Genomic DNA, 10,010 nt, shown 5'->3' on the forward strand with positions numbered 1-10,010 from the left:
ATGCTTGGCATTCGTTAAGTTCAATAAAATCCATGTGGATTGTATGGAAAACTAGCCTCTCTTAGGTCTTAAGTTTCCTTGTGAGTTGTGTTGTTTTTTTTTGTTTTTTATTTTTTGACAGAATAGGCATGTTCTTACAAATTATTCGCTAAAGTTTCAAAATTTATAGTGTGTATTGCATTGTTTATCTATACTATATCTCCCTCCTGTTTACACAGGTGTTTACCTCATGTGTCACTACAACCGCTGTCCTGTGTAATGACTCTGTTAATATAGGTTTTCCATCACAGACCATTAAGTCATCTTTCAGTTTACTCCACATTTCAGCCACTTGTTTTGTTCAGTGATTGTTGCAGCTTGTTGTTCGGTTTTTAGTACATCAAGTGGTATTTGTAGGCAGTAGTTGGTTTCTAGTAGCTCTGCCGATTGTTTGCAGCCTGTTTTGCTGCTTGTTCTGCAAAATTATTTCCTTTTGTGACAATATAATTGTCTTTTTGATGTGCTCCACATGTGCACAGTGCCAATTGTTTTGGCAAGGTGATCACTTCCAGCAAGATTTTTTTTTTTTTTCTTCTCTATAGATGGAACATTACATTCTCACTTGAGGCATTTTTAGATAATTTCTAGTTTTTCAAAGAATTCACACATCTCACACATCTTACATATTTTAAACAAGTATTGTCACGAATTTGTTTCCAAATCAACAAAATAAAATAATCAAACAAAACCGAAAACATACATGAGTCAGGACCCAAAAAGAAAAATGCTGCTACTGAAACAGAGCAGACATGTGAGGGAAAACTGAGCTCACAGACAGCTGCATGTGTTGGCTTTTATGCAGCTTCTGCTCTAAAAACAAATAAATAAAAAATAAAAGAAAATGTGTAACATGCTCATCAACTTAGCGGTGTCCACATATTTAATTCAGCTTCACAATCCTGTAACTTTAGCTGTTGTCTACAGGGTTTGGCTTATTAGTTGTTACTATAGATGTGCTCTATATCTCAGTAATATTTTATCCAGGTTTTCAAGCATGTCAAGTGCCTCTATGCACCTAAGTAGTTTAGATATTTCCTTTATTTTCTTCATCTCCTATGTCATTATACTGAGTTTGAGCAAACCTTAAGCTTGATGCAGACTACTTCATAACAATTGTCCATCTCACATCATACTGACTAGGTTACTTCTTATTATTATCATCTTTTTCTTTCCATATAATAACAACAGTATATTACAACATTTTATCAGTGTATATAAAAGTGTATATTACTATACTACTACTGAGCCAATTTAATAGTTGGGATCATCTTACTCAGCAAACAGATAACTTAGAATTCATCCAATCTGTACAAATTTGCTTCTTCTCTGAACAGGTTTGTGCCTACTTTTTAGACTGGTCTTCTGTTTGCCTCATCTCAGATCCAACCTTCGGTCACTTTCATTCTTTCTGTTGCCTGTCTAACCAAGCAATTTATTATTATATATTTTATATTTTATTTTGTGTCCATCAAGGGCTTCGGGTGATCTGCAGCTTCACCTTTTCCCAAGCTGGAGACATTTACCTTTTCACACACTTTCCTTGGCTGACCAATGACACAGCCATGAACGTCTTGCCAACTATGTTTCATTGTTAATATAAGTTTACAGGTTGTTATCCTTCCTATTATTAGTTTCAATACATTAAAAATAAGTTCTAATGTAATTTTGTCTTTATTTATTTTATTTTTGTACTTCTTATATTTATATCTATTCGTTGAGGTCTGTTTCCAACCTTTTTAAACTACTTTGATCTCTAGTTTTCACTTAATAAGGGTTTTATCAGTCACTGCAGTTTGTCCGGTGCCTGGACATTTTTCTCTAGCCACTGCTCGTCAGCAGTGAGTTTTGTTGATTTATTACCCATTTTTCTTTCTTATTATTTTTATTAGCTCATAGATATATTTACGTTTACACACACACATACACACCCGTGGTGCTTTCTCTGGCACGAGGAATGGGAGAGGCTATTGACACGGCCTTCTACTTTCAAGCTAGCCTTGAAAGCGGTGTCAATTTTATGTGATGAAACACAACCTTTTCCCGTTCCACCAGAACTCGAGCAACCAACGGTAAACAATTCGGTGGAGTAGTTCAGCCTCCTTAATGTGCTGTAAAATCAACTTACTCCACCAACAAAACAGTAAAACAACAGATTATACGCGTAATGAGTTTTTTATTCTGGGCAACACTGTGTCTTTCTACATTGCTCCAAGCCCTCTTTCAGGCGAGCTGCTTCGTAACCTCTACGAGTCCTTTTTCAGACGAGAATGTTACTATCCTGTCGTATTTTGACATTAAACTTGCTCCAAGCCCTCTTTCAGGCGAGCTGTAACCTCTACCAGTCCTTTTTCAGACGAGAATGTTACTTAATTAATCTGTCATACATTGACGGGAAACTATTTAATGTATAGACCACAGGTTGCCTCAGTCGTTTTGCGCAAGATGTGAGTGAGTGCTAAATATTCACCTGAGTTATTGTGTGGTTGCTTTGGTTTCCTTCATCAACCCCTGAAGTCGTGGACCTCTTATAAGAACGCTGGCCAGAACCCGAACGTCACGTCTCTGGACTTTATCCTCTGCCTGGAGAGGAGTCGACAGCGTGGGCTTCTCACGACGTCAGGACTTGACGAAGGTCTCCTATTGGAGCATTGAAAAAATATCAATGTCCAATCCGGCTCGAAGGACCAATTAAATGTTAAAGATATTCTATTATCAAAGTACTCAGATGCAATGAAATATCACTCAGACACTTAGAGCAGTTTTAAACGTGCACGGGTGAGAGACTCAGGGAGAGACTCACACACCTCCTTGGTGCAGTCTGGCTTTATTTATACACATCATGAAGCATACAAAAAAGGAAATATCATCCTTATCTTGTCAAGAAAACAGGTGTGGTTTATCAAAAAACTTTGTGTTCTCTACAAGGTTGTTTCTTACTCGTGGGTGGCGGTTTCCTGCTAGTGTGAAGGCAAACAGTGACAATGTGAAGGCAAAGACTGATAATGTGAAGGCAAGCAGTTTCCGTTATAAAGTAGGGAGCCAGCAATTAAAATATGCAGCTGGTTGAGTACAGAACAGAAATATAAACACTCTTAGCTGATTATTATATGAATAATAAAACCTTTAAAAGCAAAAATACTCTGACAATATCTGTGCTTATTAAAGAGTTGGAGCTCGGTCAATTAATTGGGGGTCGGAAGCTTTGTTCGGCGCGATGTTCGGACAATCTATTGTGCAAGTGACTTGGAGCCATAGAAGGAATTGCAATACATGCTTACAAAACACTTATATATCAGATCATTTTATATTAAGGTTTTAGTAGAGGTTCTTGGTTAAAACATTTATTTAGTAGAAGACATACACATAGTCTCAGTGAGCCTCCGTTCTGGTGAAAGGTCAGAAGTGCAACAGGTGACACAGAGAGCATGTGAGGTCAACACACACACACATTAGTCTGGCTGTAACTGCAAAAGTGTCTCGGTAAAAGAGGAACCGTTCCTTGTTGTCTCGGCAAGAAAGAGGAACAAGACAAGAACTGAAAGGTAGACAGGAAGGGCTAGCCATGAAAATAGAAGATGATTTTCTGGGTGAAAAGTCATGATGATGTTGATCTGATCTATGTATAAAATGTACCGGTGACGCATGAAGGGGCGTCAGTAAACAAACCCTGATGCTATAAAATATCTGTTCATGCTTTGATTAAGTCGAGGACTACTGGCTGTCTGCGTACAGAGTGTCTTCCCACACGTGTGTTCATTAAAATCATTGTTTGACCAAAGACCTTCTGGACCATGGGTGGTGTGTACTCTCCTTCCTCAACTTTGAACCTTAACACCAGCCACAGCTTTTTGAGTTTAGGAGTAAACCAGGGTTTGTCATTGTTATAACTCACCCTGGTGCGTGATGGCACAATGCTGTCCTCACAGAAGTGGATATAGGAGGTGACAGTGTCCGTAAACTCGTCCAAGCTGTTAGAAGCAGCCTTCATTGTGTCCCAGTCTGTAGACTCCAAACACGTGCGAAGCTCCTCCACAGCCTCGTTGCTCCACAGCTTTTTAGTCCTCACGACAGGTTTGGAGAGCTTCAGCCTCTGTCTGTACGCGGGGATTAGGTGGATCATGACGTGGTCAGAAAGTCCGAGTGAAGCGCGGGGCACCGCGCGATAGGCCCCGCTGATCGTGCTGTAACAGTGGTCTAATGTCCTCTCCTCTCTGGTCGGGCATTTAATATACTGCTTGTATTTGGGAAGCTCATGGCTCAGATTGGCTTTGTTAAAGTCCCCAAGAGCAATGATGAGAGAGTCCGGGAATGTCCGCTCCATGTGCAGTATCTGCTCCGCGAGTGCGCACTGAGCTGCCTGTGCATCTGCCAGAGGTGGGACCAAGTCATTGTTTTGCAAGTCTCAAGTAAGTCTCAAGTCTTTATCCTCAAGTCTCAAGTCAAGTCTCAAGTAATGTCAGGCAAGTCAGAGTCGAGTCTCAAGTCACTGGTGTAAAAGTCCGAGTCAAGTCACAAGTCTGAAACTTTGAATTTCAAGTCCTTTCGAGTCTTTAAAAAAAAAAAGAAAAAATAATGTTGCAGTTATATGCTAAATGTAAATATTAGACCATGTAATTTTAAAATCTGTGTTTTTCTCAACACATGACAAAATAGTGAACTTAGAAAATATACACAAATTGTGAAATTGCACCTCTTTAAAATGCAGCTCAATTAAACCTAGCTCCAAGAATAATTTTCACCGACAGTTCTGAGATAAGCTGCATGTTATTCTTGGATGCGGTTGTAGGACCAGCTTTAAAATCGCATGACAAAAATATCATACACATTAAAAAAAACTGTATCACCAACGTAGCCTGGACAACATTTGCTAGTTAGATGAAGTCAGCTATCTCATCTTAGCATATTTATATGCATATTTATAATCATACGGTTCTTGGAGTGAGTGCATACACTCATGAAGTTTAGTAACTTCAGGTCACTGCAACAAGCCCAGGTACAGTTTACCGACGGATGGGTGCAGGACCTTGAAATGCACCGTGTAGAAAGTAAAGACCATCGTACGTATCATAAGTTTACCAGTCTCACAAATAGTCGTCATAAATACACATTCCTTAACCGTTTATTAATAGGACCTTTGAGCTCAACGGTAATTAATTAGTAGTGGAAATAATTTCTGGTACGCGTTACAGAAATGTAGCAGTGACAACAATATTGTATGCTGTAATCGTACTGGGCAATTAGTGATACAAAACAACTGTTTTATCCTGTGAATAAAAGTATATGTTTTTGTCAATGTACCATAATAACAGAAGCGAAACGCAATATTGTGTCAGGACAATTCACTATTTATGCACAATAAATAAAGGAGCATAGCACGACAATTTCTGTTCAGCGCCAGACTTGCTTGTAACCTATATCACTAATTATGTTATGAAAATGACGTATTAACTACTAAAAAACACTGACCTTCGTGTAAATGCTTGGAGCAGACTAACCTGTGAGCTGGAGTGTTCTGGGACGTTATATTTGATCTTTGAATGGCTGCGATCCAGGCCATCCGTCGCGTCTTTGTTACTTCGGAAACATGGCTCGAACAATTTCTCTTCAACGAGGTAATCCGATAACAACCGATCTCTTTACCCGTCGGCTTCCCGTGGCTGTCATGCGACCGGCTATTGCAGTTAATAATACAACGGCTTCTTGACATTTTTGTGTTTCTTTTTATCGCTGTATAACTGATTTCAATTGAAAGCCTGCGTGCGCTAGTACCGCTTGCCACGAGTTCCCAGAATCCTTTGCGGTTCTACCCGTGAATGACGTCACATTTTCAATCTCTATATAATATGCATGTTAAATTTTATATTTGGGGTAAAATATCAAGTCTTTTCAAGTAAACCGGTTCAAGTCCAATTCAAGTCCCAAGTCATTGGTGTAAAAGTCCAAGTCAAGTCACAAGTCTTAGAACATTTTTTCAAGTCAAGTCTAAAGTCATAAAATTAATGACTCGAGTCTGACTCGAGTCCAAGTCATGTGACTCGAGTCCACACCTCTGGCATCTGCGTCTGAATAAACAATGAAAATCAAAGACTGCAGTGTTTTATGTAAAGAAGACTAGTGTGTTCCCCCTGATCTGTAAGTGTTTGCATATGATGCAAGTATGTGTCATTTTGTCAACAGAGTTTCATTTTCACAAAGGAATGTTAGGTTTTGACAGCAGAGTTTAGGTTTTGAGAGTAGAGTTTTAATTTGGCACAGATGTGAATTGTATATTTCCCAGTGTTGTGTCATGTTTACTTGTGTTTAGAGTTTTGGCACAATGAGCAAAGTTTTGCAAAATGTGTTCAAGCAACGGGCAAAAACTGTAATAAAGCTTCTGTTTTCAGTGATGAAGACATGTACCTGATCTGCAAACTGTCAAACCTACCACTGAAGAAATGTTCTGACTCACTGTTTTAGCCATCATTGTGTGGCCTTTATTACAGTCACTCAGATCCTTAAAGCTATCGATGTTTCTGCGCTTCAGAAATGACGGTTACCTCACTAGCATAAAGGTTTCTTATGTGAAATTGTGCATACAAAGCAGGTCCACCGTATTAGAAGAGATACAACCACTGACTGCGAGGGAACAATGTGTGTGGTTGGTGAATGGTTCACTGAAGCTGTTGGTTGTGGTTAAGTAAAGTCAAAAAGTTGGTGCTGCATCAAAAATGTGCTGCTTTGGTCACTTGTCTGCACTAGTAGCAAAACATTACCACTAGCTAAGTGGTAGTAATACTTGAAAAAGTGTGATGAAACCAGTAATGGAGGATGCATGTCTTCAAAGTAAAAGTTGGGCTTCCGCACTGAAGCCAACTTGCTTCAAAAGGCATAAGTTTAATTTTCATAAACTGCAGTTCGTTTGTGTTCTCTATAGAGCTATGGGCGTGAGCACGAGCTAGGCGCTGTGAGCTTAACCATGAGCTTGGAGCATGAACATGAGCTGTGATATTCCCAAGCGAGGAGGGCTGTGAGCACGGGCAGTGACAGGCAAAGCTTGACTGGAAAACAGGGTTTCGAGAGTCAGGGGTGAAGGGCATTGTTTGCAAGTAGAGTAGCACAGGAGGGGGGGAGCGTGGATGTGAGGCCTACGTGAGTATGGTGATAAATGGATCCTGAGTTCTAGATGGTGAGGCAGGGAGGCAGGCAGCGAAGACTGGAGAACATACAATGGATCGTACCAGCTATGGTGGAACAGAAAAGCCCAACGTGAGTAATCAGCTCCAGGTGGGAACCCTGGGAGGAGTGATGATGACTCCACCCAGAAGAGGAAAGCCAGGCACTGTGACTCACCCAGACCACGACAGCATGCTGATTGTTTTACCACAAAATAGCTTACTTACAACTGGGCTCGTCAGGCACTCTTCTTGGCTGAACTGGTTATTATTATATTTACATGCTTCCAGCTGCCGTTTTTCCTCGATGACAACTCGTACCTTTCCACTCCCCTTTTTCTCCCTCCTCGCGCTCACAGACACATAACGTGTATGGCAGTCCATTCTCCCTGCAACACGGACTACACTGCCCATGATGCTACATTCTTTAGAGCTATGCTTGTAGCATTCTGCCTGTTAGCTTAGCACAACAACAACAACAACAACGAAAAGGCGCTCTCTCACCCAGGAAACACACAGTCGCAAACACACAGTCAACCATAACGCTGCCGCCTGGAACAAGAGCACGTAGCTGTCAAACAAAACCCAAACAGTCCTGACCCGCGACAAAATGAAACAGGAAAGTACCGCAGTGTAATCCATTTATTTCAACAAAGTAACTGTATTCTGAATACCACCCTTTTAAACGGTAACTGTAACGGAATACAGTTACTCATATTTTGTATTTTAAATACGTAACGGCGGTACATGTATTCCGTTACTCCCCAACACTGGCTTTTCATAACCAACTACGTAACAGTTGCACCACTTTTGATGTGTTAGGTGAAAGTGGTTATCAACCTCTCACAAATTAAATGGCCACTAATTCAACATTAAATCCACTGTCCATAAGCTGATGGACTGTTCAGAACAGTCAAGGCTTACTGACACATGACAGAAAGATAAAGATGATGAGGAGACAGAGTGAGGAGGTAACGGTGGAATGACAACATTGGCTTCCTGAAGCTAAGGAAATGACAGTGAAATAGATTAACAAATATAGAGAAACAAATAATTTCCCCCTCCATCAAAATGACTTTTCCAATTAAGTGTAATCTGATAAGTGTTGTAGAGAAAAGGAGGGGGAAACAGTAGGCGAAAGAGTATTCGCTGGGAAAGGGAGGGGAGGAACAGAGAGGATGAGAAGCGAGAATCTGAAACAATTTGTTTCTGTCATTTTGTAGCAAGGTCGACTTGATAGGGCTGAAGCTATATGAATTCCACACACCTCTTCCTATTTCTTTCACCAGTAGTCCTTTTTTTTCAGGGCCCCTCATCCCCTCCTTCTCAACCTCCATCTGCAAACAAAATTGACCCTGACTTTAAGATCACATTTGTTGGCCAGGGGTAAACCCTCATTGGTGTGCAACCTGTGGCTTGAGAGCCAATTTAAATTCCTTCTCTTCACACTTCCTTATATCTTACATCTCACTTGCTCTCACTGTCTTTTCCTTTAACACAACAAAACACAAAAAACTACTTTTCCTGGCAGTAGATGGAAGGGGAAAAAAAGTTATTTGGCTGCTACCCTTGGGTTAGACAAATAGTGTTTACTTGGTGTGATGCAGCAAGTTGACCAGATACACACTCCTGAGCGGTGTAAGTGTTAAGGTTTTCCTCCACAGTTTGCAAAGGCAGCAAACCTCATACTACTTGATTTAACATAACAAAAACTTGTTTTGACAAGAGCAACTCATCAAGAGCTTTCATCTCAAGATCCAGTGTTTACAACCACCCAGTGACAGCAGATTGTACCTTTTCATCGCTAATATTTCTGTTGTTTCTTTAGGTTTGCAAATGATTGCATTATATAGTGAGTATTTTCAACATAATTTTGTATTTGATACAACACTACAAACGGTTTTCCTATTCTTGTTGGGTCTTACGGTCTTCAGATAACATTCACACTGACATTTTGACATTTAGCACTACATCAGACTAAAGACCTACCTAGTGGTCATACTGTTCTCCATGCCATGCCAAGAACTACAACAATGTCACAGCTGCTCACATCATATTTATTATTTAAGACAACATCTTGTAAAGTAGCAGAATTGATTTCAATTCATATTTAATATAAATTTGCTTGTGGAAATGATGGAAAAAAGTTTTACAATTGGTGTAGGTTCAAATATTCACCATCACAGGCTTATAGATTTTATGACTTACCTCACAAAATGACTTTTTAATTCAGATTTTCTGTAAGCAGAGTACTGTGACATTAAAATGACAATGAATTTTTGCAAAACTCTTTAAAGTTACTACAGTTTGCGTATTATATTATGAAATTTCAGACTCCTACTTACCTGTCAAAATAAAAAATTTTTCTTAGAAAATGAAAGGTGAAATGTGACTTCAGGGTCCATTGACGTCTTACTATGTGTGTGGAAATTATAATTATTTTCTAGAGGAGGATCTAAAGTGAAATGTCAGTTACATTATAAAATCACGGGTGCTTACCGTGTCCATCTTCATTGCTGTGATGAGGACCTTGCTCTCTGCTGTGCATTCCACCCATCAGCTCCCGCTGAAATAATGATAGTGTGTCAAAAGTTACACTGCAAATGTGTCAGAGATTGTGGATCTGAAAAGCACAGGAATTTTCTTCTTTTGTGTTTCTACTTTCCCTATCACTCACACTTCCACACTTTTCTCTTCTAATGTAATTGTGCCTGGCATGCAGGAATTTAGACTCACTTTGGATGACACCAGATATCTTGTATTATGTACTTGTTTTTTTCCAACTCACTAATGGACTGTTATATGCTTAGACCTCTAAAT

General features: G+C 39.7%; 1 protein-coding gene across 1 annotated transcript in view; it reads right to left on the reverse strand.

Annotated features, from left to right (window-relative positions):
• Nucleotides 1-5,450, reverse strand: part of nlgn1 (neuroligin 1) — a 344,764-nt gene extending 339,314 nt beyond the window's left edge. Inside the window, exon 1 of the mRNA XM_082524408.1 lies at nucleotides 4,409-5,450. The gene's annotated coding sequence lies outside the window, so the exon portion shown is untranslated. The remainder of the gene's footprint in view (nucleotides 1-4,408) is intronic.
• Nucleotides 5,451-10,010: the final 4,560 nt, after the last annotated feature.

The sequence above is a fragment of the Aulonocara stuartgranti genome (assembly GCF_965226115.1).
Source record: "Aulonocara stuartgranti genome assembly, chromosome: 23".
Classification (NCBI taxonomy): Eukaryota; Metazoa; Chordata; class Actinopteri; order Cichliformes; family Cichlidae; genus Aulonocara; species Aulonocara stuartgranti.